Source organism: Macaca thibetana, chromosome 2 (assembly GCF_024542745.1).
Source record: "Macaca thibetana thibetana isolate TM-01 chromosome 2, ASM2454274v1, whole genome shotgun sequence".
In the NCBI taxonomy this organism is placed as follows: Eukaryota; Metazoa; Chordata; class Mammalia; order Primates; family Cercopithecidae; genus Macaca; species Macaca thibetana.
Genome location: NC_065579.1, coordinates 90,406,664 through 90,423,812, shown reverse-complemented (window position 1 = coordinate 90,423,812; position 17,149 = coordinate 90,406,664). Strand labels below are relative to the sequence as shown.

At 44.4% G+C, this 17,149-nt stretch overlaps 1 long non-coding RNA gene across 1 annotated transcript in view; it reads left to right on the top strand.

Moving 5' to 3' along the window:
* LOC126948465 (uncharacterized) overlaps positions 1–16,164 on the top strand; it is a 36,307-nt gene extending 20,143 nt beyond the window's left edge. The window contains exons 4-8 of the long non-coding RNA XR_007723463.1: positions 13,481–13,767; positions 14,501–14,940; positions 15,103–15,160; positions 15,356–15,692; positions 15,953–16,164. This is a non-coding gene — a long non-coding RNA (uncharacterized LOC126948465). The remainder of the gene's footprint in view (positions 1–13,480; positions 13,768–14,500; positions 14,941–15,102; positions 15,161–15,355; positions 15,693–15,952) is intronic.
* The last annotated feature ends 985 nt before the right edge of the window (positions 16,165–17,149 follow it).

The window sequence follows — 17,149 nt, the reverse complement described above, 5'->3', positions numbered from 1 at the left end:
GCTATTTATTATTCCTATTATATTTTATAAGTAAAAAAAAAAAATCAGTGCTACCTGACACAGAAAAACAAAACATCTGCAGTAGTTTGCCTTGGCTGGGGCCTTTTGCCTCTTCTCCTTTCTCTCTCCCCCTTTCCCACTTGCATTAACCCAAATATGCACAATTCCTCGTAGGAACTTGATCTTTAATCATCTTTTCCCTATTAGGTATTCTGCTCAGGATACCTGTATTCAGGAATAACTCTGGGTAAAATGCTTGATGCAGGCAGGGAGCGCTTTGGGCCACTCTCTCTCTTCCTATTTCCTTACGTGTTTTCAACATCCCAAGGTCATGGGGCAGGCAGAAGAGACTATTGCCGTCTCCTGTGCCTCCTTGGTGGAGACCACCTGGGTCTTCTCCAAGCTAGGGTACCAGTTACCACATCTGCAACTTTGCAGCAGCAGGAAGGAAAAAGGCAAGTCAAATGCTGAGGCCCTCGAGATTTAATTTCCTTCCTGGAGGAACTCCCTGCAGTCCAATAATACGCAGTAGATGTGGCTTTGGAAAAAGCACCTTATCTCTCTTATTGGATACCTGACAAGTTGGCTATGTACCTTACTCAGGTAACAAGAATTACAGAAAGATTAAATCTTGGGAGTATAAATAGACAGGGAGGCAGCAGAGAATAAAATTTAATTTCCTGTTCTTTGGACATTATGGCATCACCGCTTCCAAAGATAAACCACTACATGTGAGTCCTTGTCTCCAGCCCAACCTCTGGCTCTGCCTTCCAGGCAAGTGATCCCATACCTCTAAAATGTGGTTCATCTGTTCCATGCCTACAGGGCCTGAGGTTCCTTGGCTGGAGCTGAGGAACCCTCCAGCCTTCATTTTACCTATAGCTCAGCTTTCTGCCTGCATGAAGTCTCAGGACATTTGAGTCCCTGGTTCTTTACTGAATTCTGAACCACAGCTTTGCCTTATCCTTTGGCTTCCATGAATTCCTTGGTTCTTAACTACCCGTCTGGTTCCGGGCCCATGACCCCTCTCCAGGTCGAAGCCCCGTCTTGCTCTAACACAAGCTTGCTTCACTAGTCCTGGTCCATCTCTGACATCCTCCATCATCTTTGTTGCTGATGTGACAAAATATCCCCTGTTCCTTCCTCATCACTTTACTCACAAGCTGACAATTGTCTCGGTTGTACTGGTCATAGTAATGATTCACTGGGACAATCCCTTAGAAAATAGACTTAAGAATTCCAGGAAAAGTGCTTCTGCAAGTCATCTGGACATTGCCTTTGCCATTTTCACATAAACAGTAGATCCTCCTTTCTTGTAGACAAACCAACCACTGTGCTTTTGCAAACATTGCACGTTGCGAACAGATGGGCTTTTTAAAAATCATACTATATTGTAAGAGATCCGGAACAACCCTTTATCAAAGGGAATCCTGAGAAAAATCTTATGATATAAAAAAATCTTACTTTTACTAATTTAGTTGCTCCCCAAAGCTGAATTTCCATGTTTGAGGTATTCTTTAAGGGGCACGTGGCTTCTCTGCCATTTCACTGCTCCCACCACTGCTCCACGTGTTCATAATAAATGGATCTCATCCCAGCTGCATGCCTTATCTATCTCACTTACATGTTTACATCTCTCACAAGAGAACGAGTGTTTTGGATGTTATGTTGGAGGACTGGAGACCCTTTCTGAAATACAGTTTTTAAAAACATGCAGATTAACTGTGATTGCAGATGCAAGTTTTTACTGGTGAAAATGGTTTGTTATGATTGTTGCCTAGCACCAGAAAAATAGAAGTTGTGAGAGTTACAGGTGACATCTTCACAGAGAAAATGCAGCAGCTGTTCTGCTTTCAAGGACAGTCCTCTTGGAGTTAGTATATGTACTTTTTGAAAAAAAAAATCTAGGTCTTAAGCATGCATGGAGGCCGCCTATTTGACAAGTCACCTTTCTGCCAAGCTCCAGCCTTTGCTGTCTCTATCAACAGCAGATTGCACACGGGGAGAAGAAGGCTTGGCTCTCATCAAGCTGTCTCCATCTGCACAGCCACAGAGGGCTCTGTCTGCTCCCAGCTCAGCCCTCTTTGGGGGCTTTGGACTTAGAAGACCCCTGGAGGAGTTACTGACTGTGCCTCTAGCCAAAAAGGCTGATTTCCCCAGCGTCTTTCTACTCAACTCAAATAACACCGTTTCTCAAAGATGGCCCTTTCCCTTTCTTCTCCCTCAGCTCAGGGACTTGGAGGGGACAATTAATTTGCCCAAAAGACACAGCTAGTGTCCAACAGAGCCAGATTCCAGCTATGATCTGCTTCCTTTTGAACTATATTTGACATTTGGGGCAAACAATGATCTTTGGAGTGAGTACAGGGGTGGTGGGAGCAAGGGATACCCCTCCATTTGCAGAAAATCACTGCAGGTCTGTTTATCTCAATTCCATGAAAGGATCTGAGGGAGGATAAACTGCCGCCTCTTCTTCTGTACCCACCTGGGTCTGCATTTCTTTCCTGTCTGAAGGACCATCAGAGTCACAGGGCTTGGACTCCTAAAACCAACAGTGAGAGCTTCCATTCATATAAGATTTTTTTGAGAAACCACAGAGGAATTCTCCCATATGTTACAATTTTCAAAACCAAAAGAGCAGACCTCTTCTATAACCCTAACCCCGACATACACACAGCTCTATTTTTCTTCCAGCTCAGACTGTGTGATCACTTGAGGGAGGGAAGGGCTGGTCTACACTGGTGCTGGGAAGCCTCAGTGGTGCTGTTCTCCCTCTAAAAGGGAAGAGTGAGGGTCTGAAGAAATTCAAGCCAGCAGTTGCTTTCTAGTGGGGCAGGACTAATGCAGGTTCTACCAACTTATTAGCGTCAAATGGGGAGGATAATGGCAATAGCTGCCATATAATGATCCCTCACTGTAAATTAATACCAAAGCTAAACAGCTTTTCCCAGATTATCTCATTTAATTCTCATGGCAATCCTGTGAAGAAGATACTAGGTGGAAAAGCCAAAAAATAAAAATATATTATCAGGGACAAAAAGTATATCAATTGATGTTTCAAAATATTATCTCTGACTATACATAAGAGGGAAGTACAAATTCTATTCATGGTCAGCATAGTAAGCCCCCATCCATCCATCCATCCATCCATCCATCCATCCATCCATCCCCCAGGACTCCACAGGCCTCATGTTACTGTTCTGCAATGCTCACCCCATCCATTGCTGCTGCTAAGTTCTAGCATTTCAAGTCAATGGACAGGATTGAGTGATCCAGAGACAAACCACACATTTGTCCAACGGCCAGGCCAAGTTATGGCACAATAGTTCTAGGAGAGGGCCAAGGACACAGCCAGAGTGGCCAGCTGCTCCAGAAATTGCACCTTGTGGCCTGGAGCAGTGGGAATTCACCAGAGCTGAGACAGTCATCCCTCCTGCCCTCCCTCACACAAAAGAGCCTCCTAAGTCCTGGCCTTCGTGTGTGTGATGAACTGATTTAGAAATTATTCTTCTCTTTATCTTCATCTTCCCCTAAGTCTCTGTTGGAAATAGAATCATCGCAGATTTTTAGATTAACAGCCTCACAGCCTTAATTTTATTTATCTGACAAGTTTGACTCTGGGGACACCAGCTGTAAGCTTTTGCAAAATAGCATGGAAATTATTAACTTTTCGGCCAAGGGCTCTGTACCTTCATAGCAGAACTGCCAGGGCTGATGATAGCAATACTTAGGACTTTTGGAGAAAAAAAACTTGTGTGACCCCTGTGAAAGAGGCTGTGAGGGAAAACTGTGAGCTTGAAATCAAATTTCCTGGAGGGATTTTCTCAGCTGGCTTTGTAGCCCTATTCATGCCCCTGAAGCAGCCACAGGCAGTGAGTTAGCTCAGAGACAAACACCTCTTGTGTTTGGTGTGGGAAACGTGTTTGCGCCACTATTTATTAGATTTTCTATTCCCTCCTCTGGGGGTGGCAGATCCAGAGAAGAAGCAACTGGAGAGGAGACTGAAAAAAGAAAGTAAAATAAAAAATAGAGTAAAAGAGATAGGGATAAAAATAGAAATAAGCAGAGCTGCCTGTTTCCTGGGCAGGTTGAAATGCCTAGATACAGATTAATGAGCCATTATGACAGGATGCTAAAGGGGCCTGGGCTGAAGATGCTATGATGTGGACTGGACAGGGCAGGGTTATTGAGTGATGGAGGGAAGCTGGAGCAGGTGCTCAGAGAAGTCAGGAGGGGGATGAGGAAAACAGTCAGGCTAGTGGGACCTGGTATCTGGAGAAATGGGGCCTGGCAAGAGGGGAAAAGGAGGAACAGTGAGTTTGCTGCATCGGAAGGACCTGGTAAGTGGTGGTAAGTGTCCCAATAGGTGACAGAAAGGGTACAGTCCCATAGTAGGTCTTAGAGAAGGCAAGTGGATAGGACAGCAGAGGACCAGAGAGAGAACTGACAAGGCTAGAGACACTGCGCAGTTTCTCAGAAGGCAGGCAAGAGAGACTTAGACACAGGGCACAATCCAATGACGAAGGCAGAATCATTCAAGCTCATTCTTGTTAATAAAATTTAAAAAAAAATAATGGTGGAATCAGAAGATTTGTCAGAGCCAGAGCAAAAAGGTTAGAATGAGACCGGCAGCCAAAGTGATGATGGGGCAACATGGCTGCCCTGGAGCTCCTCAACCTAGCTTCCCAGGCTGAGGTCGTTGGCCTAGAGTCTGGGACAAGAGCTGAGCTTGCAGCGGGGAGAGAAGATGGTGCGCAGATTATCTACCTGGGTTAAAGGGGCTTCAGGCTTGTTACCTTGCATAATTTGAAGACTTTGGGTACAAAACTGCTACTGCTTAGAGCAGTGGTTCTCAGCCCTCATTATACATTAGAATCACCTGGGAAGACATAAAATATACTGATATCTAGGCAATCCCCTTCTTCTACCCCCACATCAATTAGATGAAAATCTACGATACTGGCATTGAGATAATTCCATGCCAGCAAAGGTTGCAAACCACTGACTTATGGGCAAAAGTTGCACTATCTGTATCCGTAAAGGTGTGCTATGCAATACAGCAATCACTGTCAATATGCGGCTACTGAGCATTTCAGATGAGGCTAGTTGGAACTGAAATGTGCTGTAAACCTAAAACACACACTGAATTTTGAAGACCTAATCTGAATAAATAACCCAAAATGCCTCATTAATAGTGAGATACTTGTTAAAATGATATTTTCATACATTGGGTTAAATAAGTTATATTATTTCACTTCCTTGTTTTCACTGGCTCTAATGTGGCTTCTAGAAAATTTACCCTGATATATGTCGTTTGCATTATATTTCTTTTGAACAGTGCTGCACCAGAGTTTCTTTCAGTTCTGATTCACAAACTACACAACTGAAATTGCTTTTCCAATATTGCGGCTGCAGATGGCAATGCACTGGGAAGACAATTTTCTTTACCCAAATTTATCACAGTTTGTAATTATGTATTCATTTGTGTGTTTGTTTTTTGAGTGTCTCATTTCCTCAGTGTTTACCTCTCTACCTCAGCATCTAGCTCAGTGTTGGACGTAGTAACAATTCAACAAATATTTGTTAAATGGATGGATTGGGGAATGAATAAACAATTAGATGAATAAAATATTTCTTTTTCTGCTGCTGTAATCCCTAGATGCATAGGTTGATAGGAAACCTGTCTCCTGCTCATACTAGTACTGCAGAAAGGGGGCCATTGTGCATAGTAAGGAAGGGCTATAGCCGAGAGGTGAGGTGCAAAGGCTTTGGAGGCAGACGGACCGGGGCCTAAATCCAGGGTCAGTCAGTGCAACTCACTTAGCCTCTTGGCCTCTGTGATCTCTCTTATCTGTACCATGGAGCTAATACTCCCTTCAGGGTTGTTGTGAAAGGCTTAGCACAGTGCCTAACACTTTGTGGGAAGTGTTGGTGTAAGAGAGAAAAAGAACGGGACTAATCTCTGGGATGCGATCTGTTCTGCACAGGAGGTTGCACCAGTGCTTGGCCTCCTGGGGGAGCAAATTTGCTGCCCTTACCTGAGCTGAGTATACTTTAGTTCTTCAGAGTCTGACCCATATTGTGTCCATGGGCAGTTTATCACAATGGAGGAATTTCTGGAGGAATTAAGATTTCTGGGGATGTGTTACCTAAAAAGATGTTTGCTTTGAATAAGAGCACAGCTAAGGTTTTTGGTTATTCTCAGACTGCATTTGTCTTCTTCCTAACTCAGCTGAGAAGATTTTGGATAAGGTCTCAGACTCAGCACAGAACCTTTGGAGATGGCAGTATCTTTTACATCCATATCTTGATTGGCATGAAAGGAATTAATTGCCTCCTCCACCTTGCTTATGTAGCCCATGACAAAATCCACATGAAAAGAGAGGGGATGTTAGGAAACACAAGACTTAACTGGTATGTTCCAAAATGTTCTAGTCTGGACAAACAGTATAATAAGAGCGGAACTACTTATCAGGCTCACAACCAAGAAGGGAGCAAGGAGAGAACTGCCAAGAAAAAGAAAAAGAAAGCAGTTTCTTCTGTTCCTTGGGGGCTACTTATAATTAATATTCAAGCTAAATTTATCCAGATAAAGAAAATGCTATTGGTATGGAAACGCTTTAGTAATTTATATGTCTCTTCAAAATGGGTAGAAGCATATCTATGTTCCAAGGCTGACACAATGGTGACCAGCAAAAGACCTCCAGAAAATCTCATTACTAGGTTTAAAATACTCTACAATCATAGGGACATGTATTCAATAGGTTGGTTCTTAAAGTTGTAAAAACCTACAGAATCTAGTGTTGTCAATGCCCACATTGTCTGTAGTCAGCAGAAGTAATAAAATATCAAAACGGGATTAGAAATAATCAACCGGCCAAGACTTGTGCAGAAAATGGATTGAAGAGGTCAGATGTACTGCCCATGGCTCTAATTAGACAACAAACAAATTCCCAAAACTTAACTCTCATGAATTATTAGCAGATGAGACTCTGGTTTCTTCCTCGGCAGCTGAGGCCAGTAGCACATTCCTAAGCCAGATAACATTGTGTTGTATTGCAGGACACTAACAAGGGCGTCAGAAATCATTCACAGACTCAAGACATTTCACCCACACAGACAGGACCATAATGTAAGGCTCCCTGCCTGATCAACTTTTATCAGCAACAACCACTGCTTAAAACTCCGTGGAAAGGTCCTTAACAAGAGCTGTTGTCAAAGAATGCACTGTGTAGTGCCAAGGCCTTTGTCTTGGATTCATGCCTCCCACTAAAAAAACACATGGAACCCAACACTGAATTACTAATCTTTATTTTTCTCATTGATACAGGCATTGATGACTCACTTCTCACTTAAGTCCAGACCCATCTGGATTGCCTGCAAAAAGGTCTTGGCAGTGACCTGAAAACACATGTAAATTAGCCAACCGATTCTAACCAGGACCTGCTGTCTGGTAATTCATCTCCATGTTCCGGACTTGTCCAACAAGCACCCCAAGCAACTTTGAGTTCCATCCTGCAACTCTCAGTCTGGCTCGAGAAAACCCCCAATTTTATCTGGGCATGGTGACACATGACTGTAATCCCAGCTACTTGGGAGGCTGAGGCGGTTGAATCACTTGAACCCAGGAGGTGAAGGTTGCAGTGAGCTGAGATTGTGCCACTGCACTCCAGTCTGGGTAACAGAGTGAGACTGTCTCAAAAAAAAATTAAATTTAAAATTTTTCTTAAAAAAAAGGCCCCAATGATGGCACTTAGCCTCTTTGACTCTATTTGACTCTTTCTAGCTTGACTCTAGTTTGTCAGCCGTAAGTGCAGACCTACATTTGCTTTATGCATTAAGATTGGCCACTTCTGAACGGAGACCAGAATCTATAAATTGTTAAAGGCAGAATCATTGTGTTTCTGTATCAGTCAGGAGAGTTAGACTGTACTGTAATAACAAACAACCATCAGATCTCAGGTGACTTAAACCACCAAGGTTGATGTCTTGCTTATCCTCTATGCTCATGCAGGGTTAGTAGGAGCTCTGCTTTACCTCATCCTCCCTTGTCTACCGTAGTTGAACCATTGCATGTAGGGGCAAACACCCCTAACTCATGTCAAGAGCTTGGAGAAAATTCTGGACTCCTGGGGTCAGGCTCCCTAGGAAACAGATTCTGTGACAGGTGTTTGTGTATGGGAAGTTTGTTTGCCTGCTCTTGGGAACAACACCTGTAAGGGAGTGAGGGAGCCGGAATGAGCAGAGAGAAGAGCTGAGCTGCAATGCAGAAGCAACAGAGGCCTCAGCCAATTCTACCAGGATGTTCTGGAGCTCAGATAGGCCTTCTGAATTGTCCCAAACTGAGGCAAGGATCCTCAGCCTTTTATGCCAGACTAGAGGGGTGGTGTATTCCCTGCGTGGCCGTAGTTGGCCTCAAGGTCACTCATTTTATACTCTTCTTACTGTTGCCTTTGCTAGTCAAGGTGCCTAACCTGGTAGGATGACCCAAACCATCATCCCCAAGTTTCTGGTCATTTTGCTGTTCTCAAGCCATGGCTGCTACACTCACCAATTTACCATCAAAAGTAGGCAGGAGAGCACCAAGAAAAGCCCCCAACAGATCACCAGAGTGTCAACCTTATTCCACCCTGCCTTCACTGTGGAACAGCAGCCCTACCTCCCCCGACAATCAGGTTCAATCATCCTGGCTAGCATGGGGGCCTTGCCTTCTTGTCTTTTGGCAAAAGAAGCCCAAGGTGACTAGGAAGCCGCTAAGGCTTAAAGTCTGATGGGACACTTACCATGTCCCCCGGTGTGAGTGTTTCCCTCTGGGAAGCAGGCCCTTTGGACCCACAGAGCCTAATGTTGCAGCAATGACAAGCATTAATTGCCAAGTGTGACCCTGGGAATGCTGGTATGCAGGACCTTTCCCAACCTTACTCCTTGGTTCCTGGGCCCATGTATTCTTCCTACTGGGGATACCAACTAATATAAAAGTCTTTGATTTAGGGTGTTAACCACATCCTAAAGGAAGGAACCCTATCTTCACAGAGTGAAGTACCTCTTCCACGGTAGGTGCTCCCTAGTGGGCACTAACATGCATTGCAAAGGTCTTGACTCCATATGCCTGCTCCCGTAGGTCCAACTACATGCTCTGTCCCAGTCCTCAGTCTTACACTCTTTCCCTTTTCAGGCCCCTGGCCAACCGGCCTAGTCATTTTTCATAGCCTTGAGTTATATATTCCTGCTTCAGGCCATTTCTCTTCCCACACAAAGTGAATGACCGTGTGTTCAGTCTAATGAGAGGATTCCTCTTTACCATTGTTTTTTGGGACCACCCTGAATGGGACTACAGTGCCACAGCAGTCCAGTTTTGGCTAGCACCCCCAAACCAAGCTTATACTTCCATGAACCAATCTCAGCCCTTTTTTCCCTCCATCAGCTTGGCTGTAAGGCACACTTCATGTGGCCACAAGTTTTGTCTAAGGGAGAGACATTGATACAGCAGTGATAGAGCCATGGGGTCTGGGCCATCTATTAGCACAGCTTACATTCACCCTCCGGCCTGCTCACAGCTAATCCCAGATGTACTGTTTCCGTTATCATGATTGCTGTTAGGCTTGCCAACTTTATGGCTTGGAAGGTTAGACACTACTTAGCTCGTGCTGGGTAGGTTTGACCACATGGTCACTTGTCAGATGCTCCGTCTCTATTAGGGAAGTGGCATGCCGGGAGCTGTTTTCAAGTAGTGTTAAGGTCTCCTCTGCAGATGGCATGGCCTTGCTCCAGGACTCTGGGGTCTACATTATGATTCTCTTATTGGAGCTTGCCACCAGCTTCACATGGTGAATTCTTCCACCACAGATAACTAATATCAATAGGGTCTGCTCAATCATTTGGCCCAAGCAATACGGCATTGCATCTTATACCTGCTGTGACTCAGAGCTGACAGCCTTCCATGTTACCTGGTAAATGGGTCAGAGCAATATCACTAAGTACTGCCTCTAGAACCTGAAGAGGCCTCCCAGGCATGGGGCTTCTTTCTTAATGGTAAGAGGTGAGATGCAATAACTTGTCATTTATTTTCAGGGGATGTCGCTGCATGTCCAAAACCACTGGATCCCTAAATATTTTACTTATATGGCTGTAATACACCTTTTTCAGGCATTGTATCAGGTGGCAGTTAATAAAACATTTTTCTGAATTTTGTGATATTCATGGTATTTATCAGCATTTTTAAGGTTTAAAATTTGTTGTGATTTCTTTAATCATTCTAAATAAATAGTGACTTTCAAATCTCACTTTGAGCTAGGTATGGTGAAGCGCACCTGCTAGTCCCAGCTACTTGGGAGGCTGAGGCGGGAGGATTGCTTGGGTCCAGGAACTCAAGGTTGCAGAAAGCCATGATAACACCATTGCAGTCCACTCTGGGTGACAGAGCAAGACCTCGACTCTAAAAAAAATTTTGTAAGCCTCACTTTGTATTGATAATTTGATATTCTTTTTCTTATAAAAGGTCCCCAAATTGTACAACTTTCAGGCCTCAAAAAATCAGAATTTGCCTCTTCCCTGAGATCTCAGAAAGCACAAGTTCCTAAAAACATGCCCCACCCTCCCGACCTGGGGATCAGAGTCACGACTTTGCCCCCAGTGCATGCAGGCACATCACATGCAAGAAGCTGGTAGAGTCATGTCTTTCCCTCTTTCCCACAGGGGAGAGGAAATCCCAGCAAAACAGCTTGCAAATCTCCCACTGGGCAGTCAGGACCTCTACCCCTCACCTCCCATTCATTAGACATAAAAGGATTGCCGTGAGTATTTATGAATGTGTATCCAACAGGTCTGCAAGAAGTGAGATGCTCTGCGGCCAGTTTGATTCTCCAAATGGAAACTGGTGGTGGTGGCAGCAGGGGGTGGGAGAAGAGGGTGATGACAAGAAATTGTATCAGGCAGAAGGGTTTATTAATATCAATATTTCTCACCATAATAAATGAGTGTCCTGGGGGCTCTGAGGGTCTGACAGTTTTCATTTGCTCCAGATGAAGGCCTCACAGGGCCTCTGTTTTTCCAGCCTGGGATAGATTTGCTGAAATCACAAATCCACAGCAGCCTCAAGACCATGGGTTTCTCTAAAATCACATGTTAGGCACAGGATTCAACAAAAACCACCCCAGTGTGGTGTTTCCATCTTTCTATCCCATCATTCTGTCTTTGGTTAGAGTGAAGCCTCGTTCTTCTCATCTTAACTCCTGTCCTGTTTCTTTTCCTAGAGTGCCCTTCTCCCACCTCTACCTTCCCCAACCATATCCTCCTTCAAGAACCAGTTCAGATAAAGCCTGCTCAGGTAACACCCCTATAGCCCCAGCTCTCTCCGTGTGTCATGCTTGTCTTAGTCCTTTTAGGCTGCTGTCACGAAATACCATAGACTGAGTGGCATACAAATAGCAGAAATTTATTTTTCACAGTTCTGGAGGCTAGGGCATCAAAGATCAAGGCACCAGCAAATTTAGAGTCTGGTGAGACCCACTTTCTCGTTCATAGATGGCATCTCTTTTTTTTTGCTGCATTCTCACATGGTGAACTGGGCAAATGGGCTCCCTTGGGTCTCTTTATAAGGCTCTTTATAAGGGCACTAATCCTATTCAGGAGCCCTCCAGTCTCATGACCTAATTACCCCCTGAAAGATCTAACCTCTTAATCCCATCACCTTGGGAGCTAGGATTTTAACATGAATTTTGGGAGAACATGATCATTTAGAACATAACATTGCTCTATCTACTCCTCTCCAAAAGGGCAACTCTTGCTCTATGCCTCAAACTATAGCTATTTTTGTACATAATTTATTGCTTTGGAACTGAAAAATTTGTAAGGGCAGGACCCAAGCCTGAGTCACCACTGTGTCCCCAGTGGGATCAGCAAAATGTCTGTGCTTGATAAATAAGTGTTAAATGATTTGTTCCATTGACCGTGAACCTTAATTTTTCTAGTGTGTACGAAGCACTCAGCCCAGGTACTGAGAAATAGCAGATGCTCAATAAATGGTTGCAATTTTTGTTTCTATAACGGCTTTCAATGCAGCTCTAAGATGAACTAGATCCAGAAGGGAAGGGACTACTGAATTTTAGGGAGGAGTATTCTGAAGCTGGGCTGCCTCACTTTAAATCCTGCTCTGTTGCTTACCGGCTATGTGGCCTTGGGCAAGTTATAACCTATTGGCACTATAGTTTCCTCCTCTGTGAAAAGGGGCAATAATTCTGAGCTTTTGTGGGGATTAAATGACAGCACATACAAAATACATGGAAGAGGATCTGGTAGCCTGTTTAAGTGCTACGTCAGCACTAATTATTACTGTTACTGCTATGATTGTTATCTAGTGGCTTAGGAGTGCTGCTATCCATTTCTCAAAATCTCCCAGAATCCAGCCTCTCTTGGACTGGTGCTTGAAGGACTGTGGCCTAATTCCAGGCTATGACATTGGGATATAATAAAAAATATATATTTGTCCTGTTTCCACCCCTCCCCGTTTTCTGGCACATAGCTCATAAACCCCTTGTGATAAGTGGTAAGTGTCGCTCTGTGTGAGAGTGAGATGACCAAGGGCTGGAGGCTCCTGGACAGCCTTGGGGTGAGGACTGGTTGACAGGGGAACTCACCATGTGGTTAGAGAGTTGGAACTTCCAGTCCCACTACTCCCTCCCCTGCCCCACTGCTTCCGCAACCAACCCCCAGGGAGGGGAAAGGGGGCTGAAGGTTGAGTTAATAACTAATAGCTATTGATGTAAACAATAAGCCTCCATAAAACCCCAAAAGGACTGGGTTCAGAGAGCTTCCAGGTTGTTGAGCTTGTGGAGGTTCTGGGAGGGTCCACACCCGGAGAGGGCACGGAAGCGGACCCCTTCCCCACACCTTTCTCTTTGCATCTCTTCCATTTGACTCTTCCTGAGTCGTATACTTTGTAATGAGTGGAGTTTCCACCCAGCAACAATTCAGCCGCGCTGCTTTACACATCTAGAATCCCTCCAAAATTGTAAAGGTTTTGTGGCCCTACAGTGAAGGCGGGGAGAACATCTTCCAAGTCAGTAGAGTGTTTCCTTGAGTTCTGTGAGCCATTCTAGCAATGATTAAACCCAATGAGGCAGCTGCAAGAACCTTCCGTGTAGCCAGGTCAGAGAGAAGTTGCGGGTAACCTGGGGACCTAGTATTTGTGATTGGTGTCTGAAGTGAGAAGCGGTCTTGTGGGACTGGGATCTTAACCTGTGTGGTCTGCACTAACTCTGGCTACTGTCAGAATTGAATTAAATTGTAATTCAATTACAATTAAATCAACAGAGAATTAGAGAATTGCTTGGTGTGGGGGAAAACCCCACATATTTTGGTGACCAAAACTGTTGTGAGAGTACCAAAGAGAGCATAAAGCAGTTTTTTTTTCCTATACACAGACTATGTCTCTTTTCCTGTGCCCCTCAAAAGGTGCTGCCTCCCCTTCTTCTCTCTTTAGCCAGCACAAGAGCACACAGGAGGCCAGCATAATCACGAGTTGCAGCTGTCTGAAGGGCAGTCACATAAAAGAGGAGAAGCTTCACCTTTGCTTTATGAGGCACATCTTGAACCAGGGATGGAAGTTACAGAGAGGCCAAAACCAGCTCAGTGAGCAGCACTGGTAACAGACCAGCCAAGCAACAGAAGGGGCTGTCCTGCGAAGAAGCACGCTCTCTGTCATGGGAGGTGCAAGCTGAACCCACACTACCTTTTGTCACGGTTGCTATGGAAAAGATTAAGAGCGCTGTGTTAATTATTTATTGCTACCTAACAGAATACCACACAATTTAGTAGCTTAAACAACACATTTTTATCATGTCACAATGTTTGGGGTCAGGGATTCTGGAGTGGCTTAGCTGGGTGGGGTCTCTGGGTTGGTCTCTCAAGAGGCTCCAGGCTAGATGTTGGCTGGGGCTGCAGTCGTCTGTCAGCTTGGCTGGGGCTGGAGGATCTGCTTCCGGAATGGCCCACTCACATGGCTGTGGGAAAGAGGCCTCAGCCCCTCACCTTGTGGCTTCTCCATAGTGCTGCTTGAGTGTCTGCATGACATGGCAGCTGGCTCCCTGAAGAGCACATGATCCAAAAGAGGGAGCAAGACAGAAGCTCAGTGTCTTTAACAACATATCGTTGAAAGTCATATTCCACCATTTTCACTACATTCTACTGATAAGTGAGTCACTCAGAATAACCCACATTTAAAAGGAGAGGAATGAGGCTGCATTGAAGGGAGCACACTGCAAAGAATGTGTGGATTTATTTTAAAACCACAAGCCCCTTCAGTGCTGAGTTATTGTGATGCCTTATGCATTCCGAAGCCAAACGTGGATGTGATTTTAATTATCAGTGATGCTAAGCTCTTTTGCTAATGTTACTAAAAAACACAGGAGTCTCTGCATTGTTCCATCCCCAGTAGGTAGCTTAAGATGCTCTATTTAATTCAGTACAATACAGATTTATTAACCATTCTCTCTGTCTCTAGGGCCTGGCAGTTCCCAACTCAAACCACTTCTTAGCTTCATTTGTTCTCATAATATTAGGATAGCCCTTCCTCCTCTGGAGGCCTGGGCATCAGCAGTCAGATGGCAGTGGAAGTGGAGAAATGGAATCCTGCTGGCGGCTCGGGAGACCTGCCCTCTGATGCTGCCGTGCACTGCAGATGTCCTTGATGAAGAAAATGAATGGAAGGTATTGGAAGGGAGCTGAAGCTCAACAAAGGACCACCTAATGAAAAAAGTCAGCAGTGGATTACTTGAGATCTTGAGCACCCTGCACTGTTATTTGTGTTTATAAACATGTCGAAAAGATGTTCCCTTCCTTCACTGTAGTGCCACAAAGCCTTTAACATATTGGGTCGTGTCTGGATTTGTAAGGAATTTTGGCTGAATTGTTATTGGGTGGATACAGTTTACATGTTTAAAGGTTAGTTTTGTTTAATAGTCAGATTCCTGTAGCCCAGGGGATGGGGTGGTGGCTACAGTGCAGAATGGTCTCAGCGGGACCATTGGTCTCAGTATGTACTGACAATGGTCTGAGACAATGGTCTCAGTATGTACAATGCAGTGGTGTCTGTTTATCTTACAGCTGTCTTTCTCAATGGCAAAAGGACATACTGCTGTTATTGTCAGTGAGGGGCCAGGAGGTAAGAGAGAGATAAATGGTAACAGAAAGTGCTTCCTTAAGCGAAATTAGGGGAGTGCATATATGTGTGTGTGTGTGTGCATATTTGGGGTGGGGGGGTGGTAAATGCATATTTAGTTAGCAAAAGTGCCAGGCTTACAGTATCTCTAAAGTTAATGCTCATAACGGCCATATAAAGTAGTAGTATTCTTTTCAGTTTAAATGATGAAACTCTGGGGATCAGCATAAAATAAACCAACTACATTGCACATAAGAATCAAGTAAATGAGCAGAGACAGCCCCTGGTTTACAAACACCTGACTTAAACATTGTCCATCCTACAAGTAAATTCCTCATTCTTACTGCTGTAAGAACAATTGTTAGCAACCAAAAATTTCAGAGCTTTCAAAGAACTGTAATGAGATAGCACAATGCAGGCAAAAAACCAGTGTTAATGGAGCAAGAAACTTCCAGTTCTGGCATTCACAGCATGACCTGAGCACGCGGATTCCCCTCTCTGAGTCACTGGTTTCTCACCTGCAAAAGAAAGCAGGGTGTGTGTGTCTATGGGAGTAGGGTGGGTGTTGGCTAAGCATGGGAGTCATCTGGGTGGCTTCATATACACAAAAAGGGTTCATCCCACCAGGTCGGGCTTTTGAATCCGAATCTTTGGGGTGAAGGTAGGGGCACCTATTCTGAGAAACTACCTCTCCAGGGGTTGCAGTCACACAGCCCTTGGCAATCAGTGTTTGGGAATCGGGGACCTGATAATCTCTAAGGTGCCTCCAAGATCCAGCATTTAATTCCATTTTAGGACAGGGAAGGAGGAAGAAGCTGCGAGAGGCTGGAACAGTTGAGGGAGCGCTGACATGGTAAAGGCCACTTTGCTCACCATCACCAGGCGCGCTGCCGAAACTTTCCACTTCATTTTCTCCCAAGACCTTACTCCTACTATGTGGAGACATATTTGAATAAAAAATTGGCCTCTTTTAAAAGTCAAAAATCCGAGCCAGCTTGAAGGGATTGTCTGTGGTCAAACCTGTATCAATTTGGGCATCAAAATAAAAAATGTTACTGATTTATTACAACCTATTGAATAGAACAGCAATTCATGAGTCTATGTTTATATAAATAAGTAAATAAGCTGAGGAGAAGGGAAAGTTCTCTTTTATAGTAGAAATCCATCTAATAGGTGTAGAAAAAAATAATAAGGTTAGAAAATCACCATTTGGTCACCATCGTAGTAATCATGGATTCAGCTAAAAATCATCAATGGATGCTGGAACAAATGAGTGAAAGTTTAATGAGGGTCAGAATATTTATATGGCCTCACAGTGTATCCCTGTACAATTCTTACTAATTACTGACAAAATATTTATTAACTTTAGGAGAAACCTGGCAAAAACCATCTTCACCTAGTGACAGAAGCTAACAGCACCGCTTGGGTCAAGTGGGCAGTGTGTGCCACCCGATAGGATGCACCGAGGACATGGCACTGCTTCCGTGGCTTTCCTGCCAGATATATGTGAAGAGCCCAGTCTCAGGACCAAGACAGGAGACATAACAAGTGAATGCAGTGTGTGGTTGTGTATTGCATCCCAAACCAGAAAGGAAAGGGGGTAAAGAAAAGATGGCATTGTTGTTGTTCTTTCTTTCTTTCTTTCTTTTCTCTATAGAGAGACAGAGTCTTGCTCTGTCACCCAGGCTGGAGTGCAGTGGTGTGAATTTAGCTCACTGCCACCTCCACCTCCAAGGTTCCAGTGATTCTCCTGCCTCAATTTCCCAAGTAGCTGGGACTACAGGCATGCACCACCATGCCCGGCTAATTTTTGTATTTTTAGTATACAGGGGTTTCACCATGTTGGCTAGGCTGGTCTCGAACTCCTGGCCTCAGGTGATCCCCCCACCTCAGCCTCCCAAAGTGCTGGGATTACAGGCGTGAACCACTGAGCCCAGCCTTCTCGTTGTATTTCTATAAAATATATTATTTGGATAATCAGCAAAAGTTGAG